The following is a 12450-nucleotide window of genomic DNA, read 5'->3' as shown; positions in this document are numbered from 1 at the left end:
CGCCGCGACGCGTACCCCTGCTCCACTCTCCGCCCACTCTCCTCCACTCTCCCGATGGCGTTCAACGACGAAGACGGCGCAGCCATTAACGGCTTCCCCCGCCGGTCGCTGCACGCGTGGGAGGGGCACCTCCTCCACCAGGCGGGTACCCCCGCCCGCCGGACACCGAGCCTCCCGGCGGCGGGTGGCGGCTAGTGCCGGCGGCGTGCCAATCCCGCCGCCGCCCCAGGGCCACGCCCTCGACGCCGCCATCGAGGAGGCTCGGATGGCGATGATGGAGGAAGAGCGCGCCGACCCGCGCCACCACCCCGAAAATATCACGCGGTGGAATTCCTTCTTCCTCCGGCGGTGGGAGCGGGAACTGCCGTCCTACGACGGCCCGCCGCCTCCGCCTCCGCGCAACAACGCCGCGGGTCGCCGGCGATGGTGGAGCGCGCCGAATAGGACGCTCCACAACGTCCTCGAGCACATCGAGGGCGGCAACACCCCGCCGCTCACGATGCCCCCTCCATCGAGGACATCGGCCAACCGCCGCCGGGGAAACAGCTGGCAGCCACGGCGCATGGCTGCCAGCTCGTCGTCTTCCGATACGGCGTCGAGGTCGCTCTCCAGGTCGGCGCCATCCTTGGCGCCGGTGAAAAAGGAGCCGGCTTCGCCGCCGAGCAACCGCACGCGCGGCAGCGGCATCGTCATCCGCGAGCCCTCGGCGGCACAAGGACGCCTCCGCCCGGAGCGCGAACAGGACACCTCCGACGAGCGGAAGCGCAAGCCGGCGAAGGTGAAGGTGGAGGAGGCCGAGAGCGCCGAGGACGCGGCCATCCCCGAGGCCGTCATCGCGAGGTCCCTCCAGGACCTCGTCCCCGCTCAGAACGCCATGCCGCTCGACCAGTGCCCGCGCCCGGTCGAGGGAGCAAGTGGGAGAAGGAGGAGGCGGAGCGGCGGCGAGGCTCCTCCGAGACGTCGCCCGCTACCGCCGGCCTGCGACTCCTCCATCCAGCGTCGCCGTCCCCGTCGTCGACCTCGAAGCATCCGACGACGACCTGTACAGGCCATCGCCGTCCACGCCTCGCACCAGTGGCCGGTGGGGAGACGCCGGCCAAGGCAGCAGCCAGGGGGCTTCGGCGCCGCCGCAGTTCGACGACGACAGCTCCGACGATGATGGCGGCGACGGAGACTACACGGTGTTCTACCGCCATTTCGGCATGTAGAGCGCCGTGTTTTAATATTACAGTCGTATTCCCCTAGCCGAATTCGAAATATAGTCGAATTCGGTCCTCTATGTATGAACTTCGCCCTCTATATAGTAAATATCATTAAATTTAGTCTAAATTCGACTGTTTTATGCCGTAGTTTGTCAAGTTTTCGTTTTTTAAATTTAGATCGCCGTCTTCGCCTGAGATCGCGGCTGGGAAACTACTCCTCCCCACGCCAAATTTACGTTCAATCCGGACGTAAATTTCCCCGGATTTCAGGTGGGGAGGGCAAACGAGTGGAGATACTCTAAGCAACTCTACTTCACCGATAGATAAACAGAGCCATGGCCCAGGGCCATACGACATCAACTTTTCTATCATACTAGCCCATCAACTCAGCCCCAGACTAAAAAGAAGCCCATCAGCTCCTTCTTTCCTCTGTCTCCCGAGCAGAACCTGCCAACGAACGAGACTTGCCGGCCGCTTCCGCTCACCGGCTTGCCCGCCCCGCGTCCTCCGCCGCCGCCGGCCCTCTACTCGCTGCCCCACGTCCATGGCGCCCTACTCATCCTCCGTTAGCCGGCTCCCCACGCCCGCTCCGTCGGACCACATCATCCACCTCCGGCGGGAGTTCCCGTCTCGATGCGCCGCACCACCTCCGCGAAGCTCCGGCAGCAGCCACGCCGCCTCTCCTCCTGTTCCGGTCGTGGCATCCTTGCCGGTTGAGGCAACGCTGAAGTGATAAGGCATGCCCCAAGTCGCAACTCAAAGTGCATATCAATCACGTTGCAAGTGACCCAAACGCTAGTCTACATGAACCAGGCAAGATTGGTGTTGGACACCCCGCACATTCCCTCAATTCAAGCGCACATTTGCGTGATTGGCATCCGCACGCACGAGTCCTATGTCTAAGTTACTATATTAGGCTCGCTTGGCAGGAGTTCTAGGAACAATTTGAGGACGTATTCCCCCTGTCAGTACTTCAGCGAGAGCTGTGACATCTTCGGAGAGACAGCCTTGTGACGGATTTCCCCCCAATGCATCCTATTCCTATCGAAGCAAGGAAGACAAAAGATCTCGTTTGGATTTTTACATTTTCTTTCTTCATTTTTGCTGTGTGTTTCTTGCTACAACCGGTAACACTTTCTACTGCTTATGCAATTGTGGTGTGATAAACCGTAGTGAGGACTCAAAGATCAGTGGTATAAAAAGGGCCAGAAAAATAAATTCATCGGGTGGTATTTCTAATTAAGAGGCATTGAAGGGATGGTGGCTCCATTTATTTTTTGTTAATTTCACGATATTGTTTTGCCAATTACCGGTTGGTGAGTCGGTTGCAGTATTCATCCATGCCCGAGGTATTTTAGACACGAAAATAGTCCGTTTGTCTCTGTTTGGGTCGGGCCACATATATCAAAATGGTCAGTTCTGAGAGCTTGTCCGTTTGGGCCGGGTCTACCCAGCGGCACGACATATTTTTTTTGAAGAAATGGTTTTTATTAATAGAAAATAATTTACATAGATCTGAAAAAGACTCAATATTAAAACCCTGGCTAGGGGTTCGCGCCATGGATGCTTACTCCTCATCGTCGGTGTCGACTATGACTAGAGGTACACAGGCCTGGGTATGTACAAAGTCAACAGTGGCGGCATTGGTGCGGGAGATACCAGCCTACCGTGAGCCAGCGCCAAGACCCGCAGTTGGACGGTGAGACCGCACAACTAGGGGACTGGACAATGGCTATCTCGATCGCCTCTTCCTTCCCGAGGTTTGGCGGCTGGATCTCCGGGTTAACACTGACGGGCATAGCAGGTGCCCCGCCATTGTCTTAGAGATCATCGTTGTGGTCCCCATCTTCCTCCTCCTCGTTGTCGTCTAGGCTGATGCCCATCTCCCGGTTGAAGAAGCCAACGCCGCCGAGGTATCCATCTTGGTGGTGCGGGTCGAACTCGCATGACCCGAAGGAGTGCCAGTTGAGGGAGTTGATGGTCAAGGTCGTATCATCGTGCAGATCCGATGGAGGATGAAGCAGCGAATCTCATCGCACCGCTCTCGTTCCTGGCGTGGCTCCGGAGGCACCAAAACTCGCCGGCTAGTTGACATTCGGACAGGGAGGATGAAGCGGCGGCGGCGAATCTCATCGCACCCCTCGTCGATCAGCCGCTCTGTGTGGTCTACCGGGAAGTAGGGGCGCCTGATCCTTAATTCTTCTTCTCAGACGAGCTAACAACACGGTTGTATTTGGTTTTGTGGAATGTCCCTCCTTTGTCCATGGGGCTAGCGTGTGTCGCGGGCGAAGGCATAACGAGCAAGTCACTGCCAACTAGGCTCAAGGATGAAGGGAGCGGACACGCACACTAACCTCACTACGTGCGCGGCGATGTATTTGCAACCCAAATATGGGCTGCAAATGGGTCGCCCGTGGACAGGGGAGTTATTGTGTATCGGGGAGCGCAGACCGTTGGGCTGGAGTATTAGAGCAAGTTTAATAGTATAGCTAACTGATGGCTATAAGCTAAATGACATGTCATTTATATTTAACTTAGAGCTAACATGTATAATAGTAAGCTATAAAAATGTGCTATTTTATCAATGTATGGCCCACGTTTCACTCTTAAAAAGTGTCTAGGAGCACGGAGCACGTGTTAGAGCTGACTCTGCCATGAGAGTACACTCCTCTTCTCTCCACCTCTCTCTCCTCCAACTAGGCAAGATTTTTTTATTTTAATCCTTATAGCTAGCTGATTAGAACTTATTGTACTTACTCTTAGCCTCCACGACTGTGATCCGTTTACCTCAGGCCTCTAGAGACGCCTTTAATAAATGGCACTTGTGAGAGATAGAGCCACAAAGGATGTCGTTGAAATTGCTTCATCTTCTACCTCTGCCCCTGGTCGGCACTTTGCTTGTCTGCTGGAGTCCGTCCTCGTCTCCAATTTATTACTCCGTCCATGTTTAGGGCTAAGGCTGGCCATGGTGCTAGTATTTTAGGTAGTATCATGCATCCTAAGCCCATAAAAATGCTGATGTGGTATCTAATTAAGGAGGAGAGATAGGATTCGAGTAACATAGGTGGATATTGTATCATAGCGTATATTGCGAGATAAGTTAATGCTAAATAGATCTTGTGCACATATTTGTGTTGGGATTCTATAAAACAATAAATTTAGAAGATTATGATATTACTCTATAATACCACCCACTATAGAGATAGTATCATAGACAAGTATCATATACATGATACGGAAATTCAATTCGGCTCCCGGGTGCACATGCTCCCTCTACCAAAAAATCATATTTTGAAATGTCGAAAAATTTGGACAAAAAATTCTACATGTACATCTCCATAATATATGAATGTTTGTCAAGTTACACGAAAAACCAATATTTTTTGTGATCTATGTAAAAAGGAGAAAGTTTATCTTGTGAAAAGCATTATTTTTTGCACTGGATTTTGTCTATTTTACACACGTCACATGATAAGTTGATTTTTCATGAAACGACTTTGTAAGCGCATAGCACGTAAAGATGTACGTGCAGATTTTTTGTTTCAATTTTTTTGAAATTTAAAACATGTGTAAGATGCATTTCAAAATATAGGGAGCATATGCACCCATGTTCCAAAACACTACTCCCTGCATGATACTACTATATGATACAATGCACTATGACTAACCTAAGTGATTGGTACAGGTCGGGTTCAACCAGCCATATGTCTAGCACCAATACTCAGAATCGAAGTTCAATGGTGAAAACTGGACGCGGAACCCATATAAGGAGGTGTTTTCCAAATTTAGGGCCTCCATTTGGATTTTCACTGGGGCCTCCAATTTCCGAAAATGAACATAAAATTCTCACAACACACAAATGCTATTTTCACCTTACTTTTAATTGAGGCATTGTGTTCCAGCAAATAAAATGTTTTTCACTGTGGTAGAAAGGACAAGTTTTTGAAGTGGTTACTTTTTTTGCGGGTAAAAATGTAATTTTATTAAATAGGTGGGGTTACAATACGATCATGATCAAGCACCTGAAGGACTACTTCAGGTCCCAATCCTAATCAAGTAGCAGTGCGGTGTTCTACCCTTGCCAAGTTTGCAAGGATATGACTAACCCTAACCTGTGATCATTTCACTTTTACAAATGTACAAACTCTACCTTGATTAACTAGAACACGAAGCTCGGCTATCCAAAATAAAAAAGGAGATCTATCTTGTGCTAAAGACTTTGTAGCAGCCACCAATTGAGAGCAATCTGTCTCCACTATGAAGTGTTTACTTAGCCTAGTATAGAAAAAAAACTGTGTGCTAGAGCAGATCTCTGATGACTAGCCTACGCGAACAACACTAGTGGAAAACAGGGCTTCCGTGGGAGCCTTTTGTCGCGGGCGCGCCTGCACCCGCGACAAATGGCCTGGCCACGTCGCCCCGAAACCATGTGGAGCGGGCAGGGCCTTTTGTCGCGCCCTTTGTCGCGGGCCGTATTACGACCCGCGACAAAAGGGGTCTGAGGCTGGCGCCTCTGTCGGCACTCCTTTGTCGCGGGTCGTAATACGGCCCGCGACAAAAGGGCCATGCCTATACATATAGAAGCAGCCAGCCACCCCCCACCTCATTTTTTCCTTGGTGGTGAAGGTGGAGGTGTATGCTAGCTCATTTTTTCTACATGTGCACAAGAGGTGTTTGATGGAATGCTTGTGAGAGGGATGCCACTTGGTTTTATTTGATAAGATTTCTCCTCTTTTTGATCCTAAAAGGTTAGCAACTATTTTCTCGACTATATATATATGCATAGTCCGTACAATACTAATTTTAGCAAGGTGATTGCATCTGATACATATATAATTGTACTTATGATGCAGATGAGTCATCCATGGATGTACGGTAACCGATGTGCTCCCGCTTTCGTAGAGGGCGTGAATTCTTTCCTGCTTGTGGACGAGGCCAACAAGTCGAAGCAAGGTTTTATGTGCTGTCCATGTCTAAAATGTAAGAACGAGAAGGATTACTCTTGCTCAAGAGACATTAAGAGCCACCTGCTTCGGTTTGGATTCATGTCCAGCTATAATGTTTGGACCAAGCACGGAGAAGAAGGGGTTATGATGGAAGACGGCGATGAGGAAGAAGATAATGATGACCAAGTACCGATCTATGTTCTCTCGAATGCTTTGATACCGCAATGGACGACAATGAAGAAGAAGGAGGTGAAGAACATGCATCGGATGATCCTGTTGATGATGATCTTCGTCGGGCCATTTCGATGCAAGAAGAGACCGTGGCACGGATAAGGAGAGGTTGCGAGTTCGACAAGATGTTAGAGGACCACCACAAATTGTTGTACCCAGGTTGTGAAGATGGGCATAGAAAGCTCGGGTAGCATATTGGAATTGCTGAAATGGAAGGCGAGAGGTCGGTGTGACTGACTCGGGATTTGAGAAATTGATGATAATATTAAAGAAGTCTGTTTCCAAGAAATAATGAATTGCCCGTCAGTACATATGAAGAAAAAGAAGCTTGTCTGCCCTCTAGGATTAGATGTGCAGTAAGATACATGCATGCATTAATGATCGTATCCTCTACCGCGGTGAGAAGTACGAGAATTTGAATAAATGTCCGATATGTGGTGCATTGCGGTATAAGATCGGAAAAGATGACCCTGGTGATGTTGAGGGCGAGCCACCCAGAAGAGGGTTCTCGCGAAGGTGATGTGGTATGCTCCAATAATACCCGGTTGAAACGTTTGTTCAGAAACAAAGAGCATGCCAAGTTGTTGCGATGGCACATGGAAGAACGTAAGAAAGACGCGATGTTGAGGCACCCCGCTGATGGTCAGTTACCGTGGAGGAATTGCTACTTGCAGCAGATGCTGCATGATACGTCCCCGACGTATCTATAATTTCTGTCGTTCCATGCTTGTTTTATGACAATACTTACATGTTTTGCTTGCACTTTATGATGTTTTCATGCATTTTCCGGAACTAACCTATTAACAAGATGCCACAGTGCCAGTTCATGTTTTCTGCTGTTTTTGGTTCCAGAAAGGCTGTTCGGGCAATATTCTCGGAATTCGACGAAACGAAGACCAAACCTCCTATTTTTCCCGGAAGCGTCCGAACACCGAAGAAGAGTCGGAGAGGGGACGAGAGGGCCACCACACCATAGGGCGGCGCGGCCTGGCCCGGGCCCGCGCCGGCCTGTGGTGTGGCGCCCCCAGTGCCCCCTGCGCCGCCTCTTCGCCTATAAAATCCCTTTCGACCTAAAAACACCGTAACTCTTGACGAAACTCCGTAAAGACTCCGGGGCGCCGCCACCATCGCGAAACTCCAATTCGGGGACGAGAGTCTATGTCCCGGCACCTGCCGGGACGGGGAAGTGCCCCGGAAGCCATCTCCATCAACGCCATCGCCTCCATCATGCTCCGTGAGTAGTTCCCCCATGGACTACGGGTTCTAGGCTGTAGCTAGTTGGTATTCTCTCCCCTATGTACTTCAATACAATGATCTCATGAGCTGCCTTACATGATTGAGATTCATCTGATGTAATCGGTGTTGTGTTTGCCGGGATCCGATGGATTGTTACGTTATGATTGTCTATCTACAAAGTTTATGAAGTTATTGTTGCTGCAATCTTGTTATGCTTAATGCTTGTCACTAGGGCCCGAGTGCCATGATCTTAGATTTGAGCTCTATACTTATTGCTTAGATTGTATCTACAAGTTGTATGCACATGTCACTGTCCGGAACCAAAGGCCCCGAAGTGACGAAATCGGGACAACCGGAGGGGATGGCGGTGATGTGAGGGACACATGTTTTCATGGAGTGTTAATGCTTTGCTCCGGTGCTCTATTAAAAGGAGTACCTTAATATCCGAGTAGATTCCCTTGAGGCCCGGCTGCCACCGGCCGGTAGGACAAAGATGTTGTACAAGTTTCTCATTGCGAGCACGTATGACTATATATGGGAAACATGCCTACATGATTAATGATCTTGATATTTTGTCTTAATGCTATTTCAATCCTATCAATTGCCCGACTGTAATTTGTTCACCCAACACTTGTTATTGGAGAGTTACCACTAGTGTAGATAGCTGGGAACCCCGGTCCATCTTTCAGCATTATATACTCGTTCTACATGTCATTGGAAGTAGTATCAACTATCTTCTGGTGCCATTGCTCTCATATTACTATTACTGTTGTTGTGTTACTGTTACTATTGCTCTCATATCACTGCTACTTTCACATCACCCCTGTTGCTAGTGCTTTTCCAGGTGCAGCTGAATTGACAACTCAGTTGTTAAGGCTTATAAGTATTCTTTACCTCCCCTTGTGTCGAATCAATAAATTTGGGTTTTACTTCCCTCGAAGACTGTTGCGATCCCCTATACTTGTGGGTCATCAAGACTATTTTCTGGCGCCGTTGCCGGGGAGGCATAGCTCTACTCATAAGTTCACCTGGGGAGTACACTCCACCTCTCTCTCTGCTTTTATTTTGTTTTACTTAGTTTTGCTTAGTTTACTTTTGCCTAGTTTATTTGTGCTTAGTTTACTTTTGTCTAGTTTATTTCAGTTTTGTTTTACTTTCCTCATATACCCAAAAATCCATAAAAATTTGAAAAATCGAAAAAATTAAAAACTGCTGTTATGGGAGAACCAACAACCTACTTGGAGCTTATAGAATGCTATAATAATTATAGAGAATCAAGAACTGGTAAAATAATGAATGCTATGATAGAAAAACTGAATACAATTGCTAAAATCTTGCTTGAACGCCATAATATAAACTGTTGCTCTCAACAGGATACTAAACATCTTAAATTTCAATGTGGCTTTAGTGAGGAATTTTTTATTAAGAACTATAATCGGAATTGCTATATTCATTATGGGTTCGAAGAGGTAGAACAATTTGTCTTATTTATGGGAGCCTCCGAGATAGAATCCTTCATGGTTGAGAATTATGAAACTTGTGTTGTTTGTAAGGGCCTTAAAGATTATGTCTCTACTATCCTTAATTCTTGCATAGAATGCTACAGTAGGAATCCTTATATCCTTGATTATAAAGAGAGACACATTAATGCACAAGAATGCACTCACAATTTGCAGGAACCGGTGGAAGAAGAAATTGATGAACCTGAAAGCTCATTGGATGAAAAGGAGGAGGAAATTGATGAACCTGAATGCTCATTGGATGAAAAAGAAGAGGAGAGTGATGAACAAAAGGAGGAAGAATGGATTAGCTACCCATGCCAACCTTCTAATGAGAGTAACTCTTTATCTCTTACACTATTTGATTGTCCTCCATGCTTACCGGAAGAGGTTGAATGTTATGTTCCTGTGGATTCTCTTGAAATAGTACCTATGAGTAATACTTGTGAGAATGATTATGCTACTGTTATCTATGATAATCCATGCTACTTTGATAAATCTTATGATAATGCTTTGTTTGTGCTCGATGTCGAAATGCATGGTACTAAAGAATTTTGTTTGGCAAATGTCTATGATAAAGCTCTAGATGATGGTCCTATGTTACTTGATAATATTAATTGTACTACTAATGAAAATGGGATTGGAGAGTTCTTGACTTATTCTATGAGTCCCATATCTATTGAGATTGATCAACTACCTTGTTATATTATTAATAAAAGTAAGTTTGAAAGTTTTAATTCCACTATTCTTGAACTTGATAAAAATTATGTGTTTGGAAATCATGAAAAGTATGCTGCATGTGATAGCTATATTGTTGAGTTTGTTCATGAAGCTACTGAAAATTATTATGAGAGAGGAAAATATGGTTGTAGAAATTTTCGTGGTACTAATACACCTCTCTATATGCTGAAATTTTTGAAGTTATTCTTGTTTTATCTTCTTATGCTTGTCACTTTGTTCTTCATGAATTTATTTGTGTACAAGATTCCTATGCATAGGAAGCATGTTAGGCTTAAATGTGTTTTGAGTTTGCCCCTTGATGCTCTCTTTTGCTTCAAATACTATTTCTTGCGAGTGCATCATTAAAACTGCTGAGCCCATCTTAATGGCTGTAAAGAAAGAACTTCTTGGGAGATAACCCATGTGTTATTTTGCTACAGTACTTTGATTTATATTTGTTTCTTGGAAGTTGTTTACTACTGTAGCAACCTCTCCTTATCTTAGTTTTGTGTTTTGTTGTGCCAAGTGAAGCCTCTAATCGAAGGTTGATACTAGATTTGGATTTCTGCGCAGAAACAGATTTCTATCTGTCACGAATCTGGGCTGTTTTCCCTGTAGGTAACTCAGAAAAATATGCCAATTTACGTGCGTGTTCCTCAGATATGTACGCAACTTTCATTAGTTTTGAGTTTTCTGATTTGAGCAACGGAAGTATTTTATTAAAATTCGTTTTTACTGGCTGTTCTGTTTTGGCAGATTCTGTCTCCGTTTTTTTGCATTGTCTCTTGTGGACTTTAAGCGAGCTTTTCTAGACGTAGAGGGCTGTAGCTAATGTTTTATTGAGTTCTTGCAATGTGCCACTACAGGACCAAGGTGGATTCAATTTTTTGAGTACTAACCCCTCTAATGAAGTTTATGAGAAGTTTGGTGTGAAGGAAGTTTTCAAGGGTCAAGAGAGGAGGATGATATATGATCAAGAAGAGTGAAAAGTCTAAGCTTGGGGATGCCCAAGGCATCCCCTTCTTCATCAACTTATCAGGTTCCTCCCCTGAAACTATATTTTTATTCGGTCACATCATATGTGTTTTACTTGGAGCGTCTGTATGTTTTATTTTTGTTTGTGTTTGAATAAGATCGGATCCTAGCAATCCTTGATTGGGAGAGAGACACGCTCCGCTTTTTCATATGAACACTCGTGTTCTTCGTTTTACTTTTAATGTTCAATGATAAAAGTTGGAAGCTATTGCACTTATTTATATTTGGTTGGAAACAGAAAATGCCTCATCATGTCTTGAATAATTTGACACTTGGCAATTGTTTTGAGCTCTCAAGTAGATCATGATTAAGTTTTTTCATGTAGTCTAAGCCTATTAATGGAGAACTGCTGTAGAGCTTGTTGAAATTGGTTTGCACAATTGATCTCCCTTAAGGTCTAGATATTTTCTGGTAAAAGTGTTTGAGCAACAAGGAAGACAGTGTAGAGTATTATAATGCTTGCAATATGTTCTTATGTAAGTTTTGCTGTACCAGTTCATACTTGTGTTTGCTTCAAACAACCTTGCTAGCCTAAGCCTTGTACCGAGAGGGATTACTTCTCATGCATCCAAAATACTTGAGCCAACCACTATGCCATTTGTGTCCACCATACCTACCTACTATGTGGTATTTCCGCCATTCCAAAGTAAATTGCTTGAGTGCTACCTTTAAACAATTCAAAATTCATTACCTCTGATTTGTGTCAATGTTTTATAGCTCATGAGGAAGTATGTGGTGTTTATCTTTCAATCTTGTTGGCAACTTTCACCAATGGACTAGTGGCTTCATCCGCTTATCCAATAATTTTGCAAAAAGAGCTGGCAATGGGATTCCCAATCCCAAATTAATTAACAAAAATAGACACTCCTCCATGGTATGTGATTGTTGGACGGCACCCGAGGATTCGGTTAGCCATGGCTTGTGTAAGCAAAGGTTGGGAGGAGTGTCATCATCATAATGAAACTAAAATAAAAAGGCACTCCTTCATGGTATGAGATTGTTGGCGAGCACCGAGGATTCGGTTAGCCATGGTTTGTGAAAGAAAGGTTGGAAGGAGTGCCACCCAAAAATAAAAATAATTCATGGGAGCCGCTCTTGAAGGTTTGTCTAGCAAGGGGTTAGAGTGCCCACTACCATTCGTTGACAACAACAAACACCTCTCAAAACTTTACTTTTATGCTCTCTTTATGTTTTCAAAACCAAAGCTCTAGCACAAATATAGCAATCGATGCTTTCCTCTTTGAAGGGCCATTCTTCTACTTTTATGTTGAGTCGGTTTACCTACTTCCTTCCACCTTAGAAGCAAACACTTGTGTCAACTGTGCATTGATTCTTACATACTTGCATATTTGCATTCATCATATTACTTTGTGTTGACAATTACCCATGAGATATGCATGTTACAAGTTGAAAGCAACCGCTGAAACTTATATCTTCTTTTGTGTTGCTTCGATGCCTTTACTTTGAATCTATTGCTTTATGAGTTAACTCTTGTGCAAGACTTTTGATACTTGTCTTGAAAATACTCTTCATGAAAAGTTTTGCTATATGTCCATCACTCTTGGTGAAGCAACAAAGCTC

This window comes from Lolium rigidum, chromosome 5, assembly GCF_022539505.1.
Source record: "Lolium rigidum isolate FL_2022 chromosome 5, APGP_CSIRO_Lrig_0.1, whole genome shotgun sequence".
Classification (NCBI taxonomy): Eukaryota; Viridiplantae; Streptophyta; class Magnoliopsida; order Poales; family Poaceae; genus Lolium; species Lolium rigidum.
Note: the sequence above shows the minus strand (reverse complement) of the source record.